This window comes from Anolis sagrei, chromosome 4 (genome assembly GCF_037176765.1).
Source record: "Anolis sagrei isolate rAnoSag1 chromosome 4, rAnoSag1.mat, whole genome shotgun sequence".
Classification (NCBI taxonomy): Eukaryota; Metazoa; Chordata; class Lepidosauria; order Squamata; family Dactyloidae; genus Anolis; species Anolis sagrei.
The window spans coordinates 240,685,261-240,695,771 of record NC_090024.1 but is presented as its reverse complement, the minus strand read 5'-3'; positions in this window follow the sequence as shown (position 1 = coordinate 240,695,771).

Genomic DNA, 10,511 nt, shown 5'->3' with positions numbered 1-10,511 from the left:
TCCTTTGTCCCACCCTGGTTGTTCCACAGATATATAAACCCCCTTTTCCTAGTTCCAACAGACCTCACTACGTTTGCCATACATGCAGGCGAAACATCAGGAGAAAATGCCTCTAGACTATGGCCATATAGCCCGAAGAAACCTACAAGAACCCAGTGGTTCCGGCCATGAAAGCCTTTGACAATACATAGTCCCAGAGTAGTTTGGCGTGTTCATTTTCTGTAACTTTTTCAGGCTTGTGATCCTATTATTATTATTATTATTATTATTATTATTATTATTAGACACACAAACACAGTATGTCACAGCAAATGAGATCTATATGCTGGATTTCGTATTATTATTATTATTATTATTATTATTATTATTATGTCCAAATTTGGTGTCAATTCATCCAGCGGTTTTTGAGTTATGTCAATCCCACAAACGAACATTAGATTTTTATTTATATAGATGTGTGTGGCTTATGCTCTAAGCCAGTGGTTCTCAACCTGGGGGTCGGGACCCCCAGAGGGGTCGTGAGGGATATCAGAGGGGGCTCCAAAGACCATGAGAAAACATAGTATTTTCTGTTAGTCATGGGGATTCTGTGTGGGAGTTTTGTCCCAATTCTATCGTCGGTGATGTTCAGAATGCTCTTTGGTTTAAGTGAATTATAAATCCCTGCAACTACAACTCCCAAATGTCAAGGTCTACTTTTCCCAAACTCCACCAGTTTTCACATATGGGCATATTGAGCATCTGTGCCAAATTTGGTCCAGATCCATCATTGTTTGTGTTCTCTGGATGTAGGTGAAATACAACTCCCAAACTCAAGGTCTATACCCACCAAATATTTCCAGTATTTTCTGTTGGTCATGGGAGTTCACTCTGACAAGTTCTGTGTGCCAAGTACAATTCAATCATTGGTGGAGTTCAGAATGCTCTTTGCTAGTAGGTGAACTATAAATCCCAGCGACTACAACTCTCAAATGACAAAATCAATCAATCCCCCCTAAACCCACCAGTATTCTAATGTGGGCGTATCAGGTATTTGTGCCAAATTTGGTCCAGTGAATGAAAATACATCCTGCATATCAGATATTTACATTATGATTCCTAACAGTAGCAACATTACAGTTACGAAGTAGCAACAAAAATAATTTTATGGTTGGGGGTCACCACAACATGAGGAACTGTATTAAGGGGTCGCAGCATTAGGAAGGTTGAGAAACACTGCTCTAAGCATTAATAAACTATTCCTATATATTCTCCACCAGATAATTTTCTTTAAATCTGGTGCATTAGATGGTCTTTGGATGTCTTTAGCTGCAGATTCCAGCTCTTGTGGCCCTTTTGGGATCTTATGAAGCTAGTATTCCCATCCTTCTTGGTTCAGCATTCTCCATTTCCTTCCCCTTTTCTTTCTCTCCTTTGCTCCGAAAAATGCCACACTGGGAACTATCGGATTCAGTCTTCAGTCGGGGAAATATATTTCCATACAGCTGGCCAGAAAAGCCATGGATGCGAAGATTATTGTGGGGTTTGAAAAAACACAAAAAAAGCGGAGCATTTGTCTTCTGGTGTCTCCCCTCTGTATTTTTTTATCCCCCCTTTTTTTTTTGCATGGAGGTGGGGAAAATCTCTTTGTGTACATACTAGAAAAAGGGGGGCTTGCACTTGGGGGGCTTTCCTGCAGTCAGCAGTATTAACGCCAGCCACTCCGCAACAGCTCTGATTGCTGGTTATTAGCATATATTATCTCACTCCTCTGCTCCTGAAAGGGGAAGATGGCCTATTCTTTCTTTATTTCCCCCCCTCTCTCTCTTTCCCTCCCCCAGCTCCGATCTCCATTCCCCACCTTGTCTTTTACACTTAATTACCCCACTTATTACACCCCAAGCCTGAGAGAGAGAAATATCACAGGACAGCGGGCAAGGCGCTTGGCACAACTAGGGCATGAGTAATCACCAATTCGGCTGTGCGCTCTGTGTGTCTGTGTGCCTTCAAGGAAAATGGGGGAGAAAGGGAGGCATGCTTCTATATATTCATAAATAAGGGGAAATGTGGATTTCCCCCTTCCACTCATTTCCCCCCAAAGCCTAGGGATTTTCACAGAGAAGGAAGGTTGGAAGGCAAGGCAAGAAGAGGTGCCTTTTGGAGACTTTCACAAAGGGGAGATTTGGAATTGGGGTTAGCCTTGAACTTGTAAAGGCCTGTGATGTCACGGCTCCTTGCTGGGAGACAGATGGGCTCTGATGTCATAATGAACTCCGATTGTTCTCCCACGCCATGTGTTGTAATGGGAGCCATTGTTGCAGCAGAGTGCACGGTTCGGAGGTGGGAAGCATGAATGGGAACACAGAGCAAGCAAGACACAATATGTTTGACAGCTCTTTGGGGACTTCATTATTTGCATCCAGGTCTCCGTTTGTACAAGGAAACATGCCCCCAATGTCTTTCTCAGGCACCACGAGATGCAGAGCCAACTTCAAGAAATGGGGCTACAAAGTGGAATCCACGACATGCGAGTGTGAAGAGCAAACCACAGACCACCTGCTGCAATGCAACCTGAGCTCTGCCACATGCACAATGGAGGACCTTCTTGCAGCAACACCAGAGGCACTCCAAGTGGCCAGATACTGGTCAAAGGACATTTAATCAGCTACCAAGCTTGCAAACTCTGTTTTGTCTGTTTGTTAAAAAATTGTTTAAAATGTAATACAATTGTCTGGTTGCTGTTGTTGTTCATTCGTTCAGTCGTCTCCGACTCTTCATGACCTCATGAACCAGTCCACGCCAGAGCTCCCTGTCGGCCGTCACCACCCCCAGCTCCTTCAAGGTCAGTCCAGTCACTTCAAGGATGCCATCCATCCATCTTGCCCTTGGTCGGCCCCTCTTCCTTTTACCTTCCACTTTCCCCAGCATCATTGTCTTCTCTAGGCTTTGCTGTCTCCTCATGATGTGGCCAAAGGACTTCAACTTTGTCTCTAGTCTCCTTCCCTCCAATGAGCAGTCAGGCTTTATTTCCTGGAGGATGGACTGGTTGGATCTTCTCGCAGTCCAAGGCACTCTCAGAACTTTCTTCCTGGTTGCTATTGACATGATAAATAAATAAATAAATAAATAAATAAATAAATAAATAAATGTCTTTCTGAAATACCTAGCTAGTTTTGCCATTGCTGTTTGAGCACAATAATGCATCTACACCAGCCATTAGCAAACTTCGGCCCTCCAGGCGTTTTGGACTTCAACTCTCACGATTCCTAACAGCCGATAGAGACAAGGATGGTAAAAAAACATCAAAAAATCCGGGCATCCCCTGGGCAACATCATTGCAGATGGCCAATTCTCTCACACCAGAAGCGACTTGCAGTTTCTCAATTCGCTCCTGACATGACAAGAAAAATCCCCTGTTATACTAGGGTGCATCTGCACCTTAGAATGCACTTTTACGCCACTTGAACTGCTATGTCTTAATGCAATGGAATCCTAGGAAATTGAGGTTTACAAGGTCTTCAGCCTTCTCCACCAAAGATTTGTTTATTTATCGTATCAGGAGCGAACCAAACAGTTGTATTGTATTTTTTTAAGAAAACCACAAAGTTTAAAAACTTGGCTTTGCACTAAATGTCCTTTGACCACTAGCTGGCCACATGGAGTGCTTCTGGTGTTGCTGCAAGACGGTCCTCCATTGTGCAAGTGGCAGGGCTCAGGGTGCATTGCAGCAGGTGGTCAGTGGTTTGCTCTTCTCCACATTCGCATGTCAAGGATTCCACTTTGTAGCCCCTTTTCTTGAGGTTGGCTCTGCATCTCGTGGTGCCAGAGCACAGTCCATTCAGCGCCTTCCAAGTTGCCCAGTTTTCTGTGTGCCCAGTGGGGAGTCTCTCATTTGTTATCAGCCAAGGACCAAGGCAGTGACATCTCCAGCTCATCCCTTGTTTGGGTATCAGCCAGCACGTCAATGACTTAAATCAAGAAATAGTTTCCTAAGATCTACAGAGACACTCACTGGAACACCTCAGCAAGCGAGAGTCCAAAAGTGGCAGGCTAAAACCCAGAACCTCAACCAATGGCTGATACCAAATGAGAGACTCCCCCCTGGGCACACAGAAGAAGACTGGGCGACTTGGAAGGCGCTGAACATACTGCGCTATGGCACCACGAGATGCAGAGCCAACCTCAAGAAATAGGGCCACAAAGTGGAATCCACGACATGCAAGTGTGGAGAAGAGCAAACCACTGACCACCTGCTCCAATACAACCTGAGCCCCGCTACATGCACAATGGAGGACCTTCTTGCGGCAACACCAGAGGCACTCCAAGTGACCAGCTGCTGGTCAAAGGACATTTAATCAACTACCAAGCTTGCAAATTTTGTGTTTTGTCTGTTTGTTTTGTTTTGTTTTGTTTTGTTCTGTTCTGTTCTGTTAGAAATGTAATACAATTGTCTGGTTGCTTGACACGATAAATAAAATTTAAAAAGCCATTGATTGAAGTTCTGGGTTTTAGCCTGCCACTTTTGGACTCTCGCTTGCTGAGGTGTTCCAGCTAGTGTCTCTGTAGATCTTAGAAAACTATTGCTTGATTTAATGTGTTGGCGTGCTTGCTGATATCCGAACAGGGGATGGGCTGGAGATGTCACTGTCTTGGCCCTTTCATTATTGATTGCTAATTCCTGGCGGATGTCAGGTGGTGCGATACCGGCTAGACAGTGTAGTTTCTCCCGTGGTGTAGGGCGCAGACAGCCTGTGATAATGCTGCATGTCTCATTAAGAGCCACATCCACTGTTTTAGCATGGTGAGATGTTTTCCACACTGGGCATGCAGTGAAAGGAGTGTCAAACTGCATTCATTCTACAATCTTGGTGTGCCCTGAGGGCAAAGTCCTTCTCTAAATGGAAATGCAATCTGCTGAAGTAAGATGGAGACGAAGAGGGAAAGTATAAGGACCATTTTCAAGGCAGTTGGAAAAGTGGGATAAATTATTCACTGGGATAGTCTCTGCCAAATCAGGACACTTGGAGGGTAAGTCTTATGCTTTGTCAAGCCATTGATCTATCTGCCTCAGCTTGCTCCCTGGCAGGCATTAGCTTTTCCATAGACAGGGTTTCACGTACAATGCGGAAGGTGGCTCTCTGTTACTTTCTTTTTTTGCTGAGTGCAGAAAATTAGTGCCTCTCATGAAGGAAGAGTCACGCACACATGGAGATCCAAGATATGGGGTAAACCAAAGCTTATCTTAAGGTGCAATTGCATATCAATTGTGGGGACAAGATCCTACATTAAATTGTGTTGCATAACTGGGTTGTTGTAGGTTTTTTCGGACTATATGGCCATGTTCTAGAGGCATTCTCTCCTGACGTTTCACCTGCATTTATGACAAGCATCCTCAGAGGTTGTGAAGCCATAAAGTCCAAATAAACCTACAACAACCCAGTGATTCCAGCCATGAAAGCCTTTGAGAATACATGTGTTGCATAACGTTTGATGCCGAAGGGTAATACAGTGAACCTGTTATATCCAAGATGTTTGGATCTGGGATCTTCCACAGATACAAACAAGGTCATTCCCCCATTTTATTACACAATAGTGCTGTAAATGTGCCCACTTGTGCAATGTGCAGCCATGCGCATCCTGGGAATTTTAGTTTGGTGAAATACCAGAACACTTTAACAGAGGGAGTGAAAGACATGACAGTAAAATAGTGTCCGATTGCAACAATTCTGCAGTATAGATGTACCCTGAGTCAGAAATAGACAGCAAATTGGAAGCAAAAAGGTATCAATCAGGGAAGTCATGCTACCTCTCTATTGTGCCTTGGTTAGGCCACATCTGGAATACTGTGTCCAATTCTGGGCACCACAATTTAAGGGAGATATTGACAAACTGGAATGTATCCAGAGGAGAGCGACTAAAATGATCAAGGATCTGGAGAACAAGCCTTATGAGGAACGGCTGAAAGAGATGGGCATGTTTAGCCTGAAGAGGAGATGGCTGAGAGGAGACATGATAGCCATGTATAAATATGTGAGGGGAAGTCACAGGAAGAAGGAAGCAAGCTTGTTTTCTGCTTCCCTGGAGACTAGGATGCAGAGCAATGGCTTCAAACTACAAGAAAGGAGATTCCACCTGAACATTAGGAAGAACTTTCTGACTGTGAGAGCTGTTCAGCAGTGGAACTCACAGCCCCAAAGTGTGGTGGAGGCTCCTTCTATGGAGGCTTTTAAACAGAGTCTGGATGGCCATCTGTTGGGGGGTGCTTTGAACATGATTGTCCTGTTTCTTGGCAGGGGGGTTGGACTGGATGGCCCATGAGGTCTCTTCCAGCTCTATGATTCTATTAATACTTGTAAATTTGTTAAATTGGGATGTCTCTGGATTTACTGCTGTTAGACAGCATTTCAGTGCAATGGAGTCATGGGTATTGTAGTTTTACAAGGTTGTTATCCTCCTCTGCCAATTATGCCAGTGCCTCACCAAACAGCAATTGCTTGAGTCATAGCAATTTGAGTGGTGTCAGACTAGAATAATAGAATCATAGAATCAAAGAGTTGGAAGAGACCTCATGGGCCATCCAGTCCAGCCCCTTGCCAAGAAGCAGGAATATTGCATTCAAATCACCCCTCACAGATGGCCATCCGGCCTCTGTTTAAAAGCTTCCAAAGAAGGAGTCTCCACCACCACACTCCGGGGCAGAGAGTTCCACTGCTGAACGGCTCTCACAGTCAGGAAGTTCTTCCTCATGTTCAGATGGAATCTCTTCTCTTGTAGTTTGGGACCATTGTTCTGCGTCCTAATCTCCAGGGAAGCAGAAAACAAGCTTGCTCCCTCCTCCCTGTGGCTTCCTTTCACATATTTATACATGGCTATCATATCTCCTCTCAGCCTTCTCTTCTTCAGGCTAAACATGCCCAGCTCCTTAAGCCGCTCCTCATAGTGCTTGTTCTCCAGACCCTTGATCATTTTAGTCGCCCTCCTACATAAATTCAGCATTAGTTCAACCTTTGGCATGCTGGGATTTGTAGTTTGGTTAATTACTTAGAGCCTTCTGCCAGAGAGTTCTAGTCCACTGTTTTGCATTAAAGCACTAGAGCACTTTGACAAAGATCTTCAAGTACCCTACTTAACAATAAATCCCAGGTATCGATTGGATGGAGTGCCATCAAATTGCTATAATTGCACAGCGTAGAAACATCTCTAAAAATTAAGAGAAGCCATCCCCATATATAGCAACAGCTTTCAGGAAGGTACATTGCCTTGAAGGGTGTCTTCTCTCTCATTCAGGTTGAGGAGCAAGGCTACAGATAAGTTTTGGGGGAAAGGGCAGGGGGAAGCCAAGGGTTAACGTTTCTTCTTCAAGAGACAATTTGGTCCCAGAGGCAGAAAGAACACGGAAAGCATAGGGACCAAAAAAGAAGAGCAAACTTTTTGTTCAAAACAGAGAATATGTGCATGTGAAATGAAACAACTAGGTCAGGTAAGCCTTACATAAGTAAGCAAAAATAGCCTTGTGCTTCTAGAGACCTCTTGAAAGCTTCTTGCAAAATGCATCCAAGGATAACTTTTTCCTTTCACCAGACGTCACTGTTCTTTCAGCTTCCATTTTTCTGGCCAAACAGATACATTCTGTGCTTTAAAGGAAAACCTGCAGGGGATAACTAGTGAAGAGAGCTCCTCTGCATCCCATTTTCTCTCTGTTTTGTTGTTAATGGGGTGACTCTCCACTGTACAACAAATGCAGTTTGACACCACCAGAATTGCTGTGGCTCTGTGCTATGGAATCCTGGGAGTTGTAGTTTTCTATAGCCTTCTGTGCCAAAGAGTGCTGGTGTTTCAGCAAACTACAACTGTCAGGAATCCATAGCACTGCACCGTGGCAATTATAGATGTGTCAAACTGCATTAATTATACAGTGTGTTGTTGTTCATTCGTTCAGTCGTCTCCGACTCTTCGTGACCTCATGGACCAGCCCACGCCAGAGCTCCCTGTTGGCCGTCACCACCCCCAGCTCCTTCAAGGTCAGTCCAGTCACTTCAAGGATGCCATCCATCCATCTTGCCCTTGGTCGGCCCCTCTTCCTTTTGCCTTCCACTTTCCCCAGCATCATTGTCTTCTCTAGGCTTTCCTGTCTCCTCATGATGTGGCCAAAGTACTTCAACTTTGTCTCTAGTATCCTTCCTTCCAGTGAGCAGCCGGGCTTTATTTCCTGGAGGATGGACTGGTTGGATCTTCTCGCAGTCCAAGGCACTCTCAGAACTTTCCTCCAACACCACAGCTCAAAAGCATCTCTCTTCCTTCGCTCAGCCTTCCCTAAGGTCCAGCTCTCACATCCGTAGGTTACTACAGGGAATACCATGGTTTTGACTAGGCGGATCTTTGTTGCCAGTCTGATGTCTCTACTCTTTACTATTTTATCGAGACTGGACATTGCTCTCCTCCCAAGAAGGAAGCGTCTTCTGATTTCCTGGCCACAGTCTGCATCTGCAGTAATCTTTGCACCTAGAAATACAAAATCTGTCACGGCCTCCACATTTTCTCCCTCTATTTTCCAGTTGTCAATCATTCTTGTTGCCATAATCTTGGTTTTTTTGACGTTTAGCTGCAACCCGGCTTTTGCGCTTTCTTCTTTCACCTTGATTAGAAGGCTCCTCAGCTCCTCCTCGCTTTCGGCCATCAGAGTGGTGTCATCTGCATATCTGAGGTTGTTCATGTTTCTTCCAGCCATTTTCACCCCAGCTTTGCATTCATCCAGCCCCGCACATCGCATGATGTGTTCTGCATACAAGTTAAAAAGGTTGGGTGAGAGGATGCAGCCTTGCCGTACGCCTTTCCCAATCTTGAATCAGTCTGTTGTTCCGTGGTCAGTTCTGACTGTTGCTACTTGGTCCTTGTACAGATTCCTCACGAGAGAGACAAGGTGGCTTGGGATGCCCATCCCACCCAGAACTTGCCACAATTTATTATGATCCACACAGTCAAAGGCTTTAGAAGAGTCAATGAAGCAGAAGTAGATGTTTTTCTGAAACTCCCTGCCTTTCTCCATTATCCAGCATCCGGATATTGGCAATCTGGTCTCTCGTTCCTCTGCCTTTTCTAAACCCAGCTTGAACATCTGGCAACTCTCACTCCATGTATTGCTGGAGTCTTCCTTGCAGGATCTTGAGCATTACCTTACTGGCATGAGAAATAAGGGCCACTGTACGGAAGTTGGAGCAGTCTTTCGCATTTCCCTTTTTTGGTATGGGGATATAAGTTGATTTTTTCCAGTCTGATGGCCATTCTTGTGTAGATGTATAGTAACCTGCTTCTCCAGCCCTCCTTTACCATCCACTCTGTGCGGATGTTGCTAAAAGATATCCAGCTAGACAGCAGATGAGGAGAAAAGGGGGAGCTTTGTAGTGTGGGAATCAGAGCTGTTAGGCTCAAAGAATAACACTCACTTGGGGTGAGTCCACCATAAATATAGCAGAGTGCCAGAAGCACATTTGAAAATTTATTATTCACTAGCTGTCCCCTGCCACGCGTTGCTGTGGCCCAGTCTGGTGATCTGGAAAATAAAGTAACGAGAAAGTGTTGGTTTCTAATATATGTAATTCCTTTCTGCTTGTGAGTAAACAGTATTTCTTGTTGTTTCTTTGTCAGTGTTGATGTGGAGAGTGCCTGGTTTGTCTACTCTGGAATATGCAACGTATCATAGTCCTTCTTTAAAGGTCTCTTTCAAATCTGGGATACTATATCTGTGTGTGAGAGAGAGAATCATATCTATCTATCTATCTATCTATCTATCTATCTATCTATATTTATGACTGTATGGCTCTTTGTCAGGAGGGCTCTGATTACATTTTCTTGCCCCGGTGAAGAGAGTTGGATTGGATGGCCTTAAGTATTTTCTGTTGGTCATGGGGGTTCTGTGTGGGAAGTTTGCCCCATTTCTGCTGTTTGTGGGTTTCAGAATGCTCTTTAATTGTAGTGAACTATAAATCCCAGTAACTACAATACCAAATGTCAAAGTCTATTACCCTTAAACTCCATCTGTGTTCATATTTGAGCATATGGAATATTTGTGCCAAGTTTGGTCCACACCCATCATTGTTTGAGTCCACAGTGCTCTCTGGATGTGGGTGAACTATAATTCCCAAACTCAAGGTCAATGTCCACCAAACCTTTCCAGTTTTTTTCTGTTGGTCATGGGAGCCCTGTGTGCTAAGTTTGGCCCAATTCCATCATTGGTGGAGTTCAGAATGCTCTTTGATTGCAGGTAAACTATAAATCCCAGCAACGACAATTCCCAAATGACAAAATCATATTTTTTTGAGTGGAGGACATAAATTGGACTGTTAGGTGTCTTGTGTCCAAATTTAGTGTAACTTCCCCCAGTGGTTTTTGAGTTCTGATGGTAGCACGAACTAACATTACATTTTTATTTATATAGATTTATTTATTTACCATATTTATATACCACCTTTCTCAGCCCGAAGGCGACTCAAGGTGGTTTACGACTGTAAATCAATGCCCCCAACAACATAAAA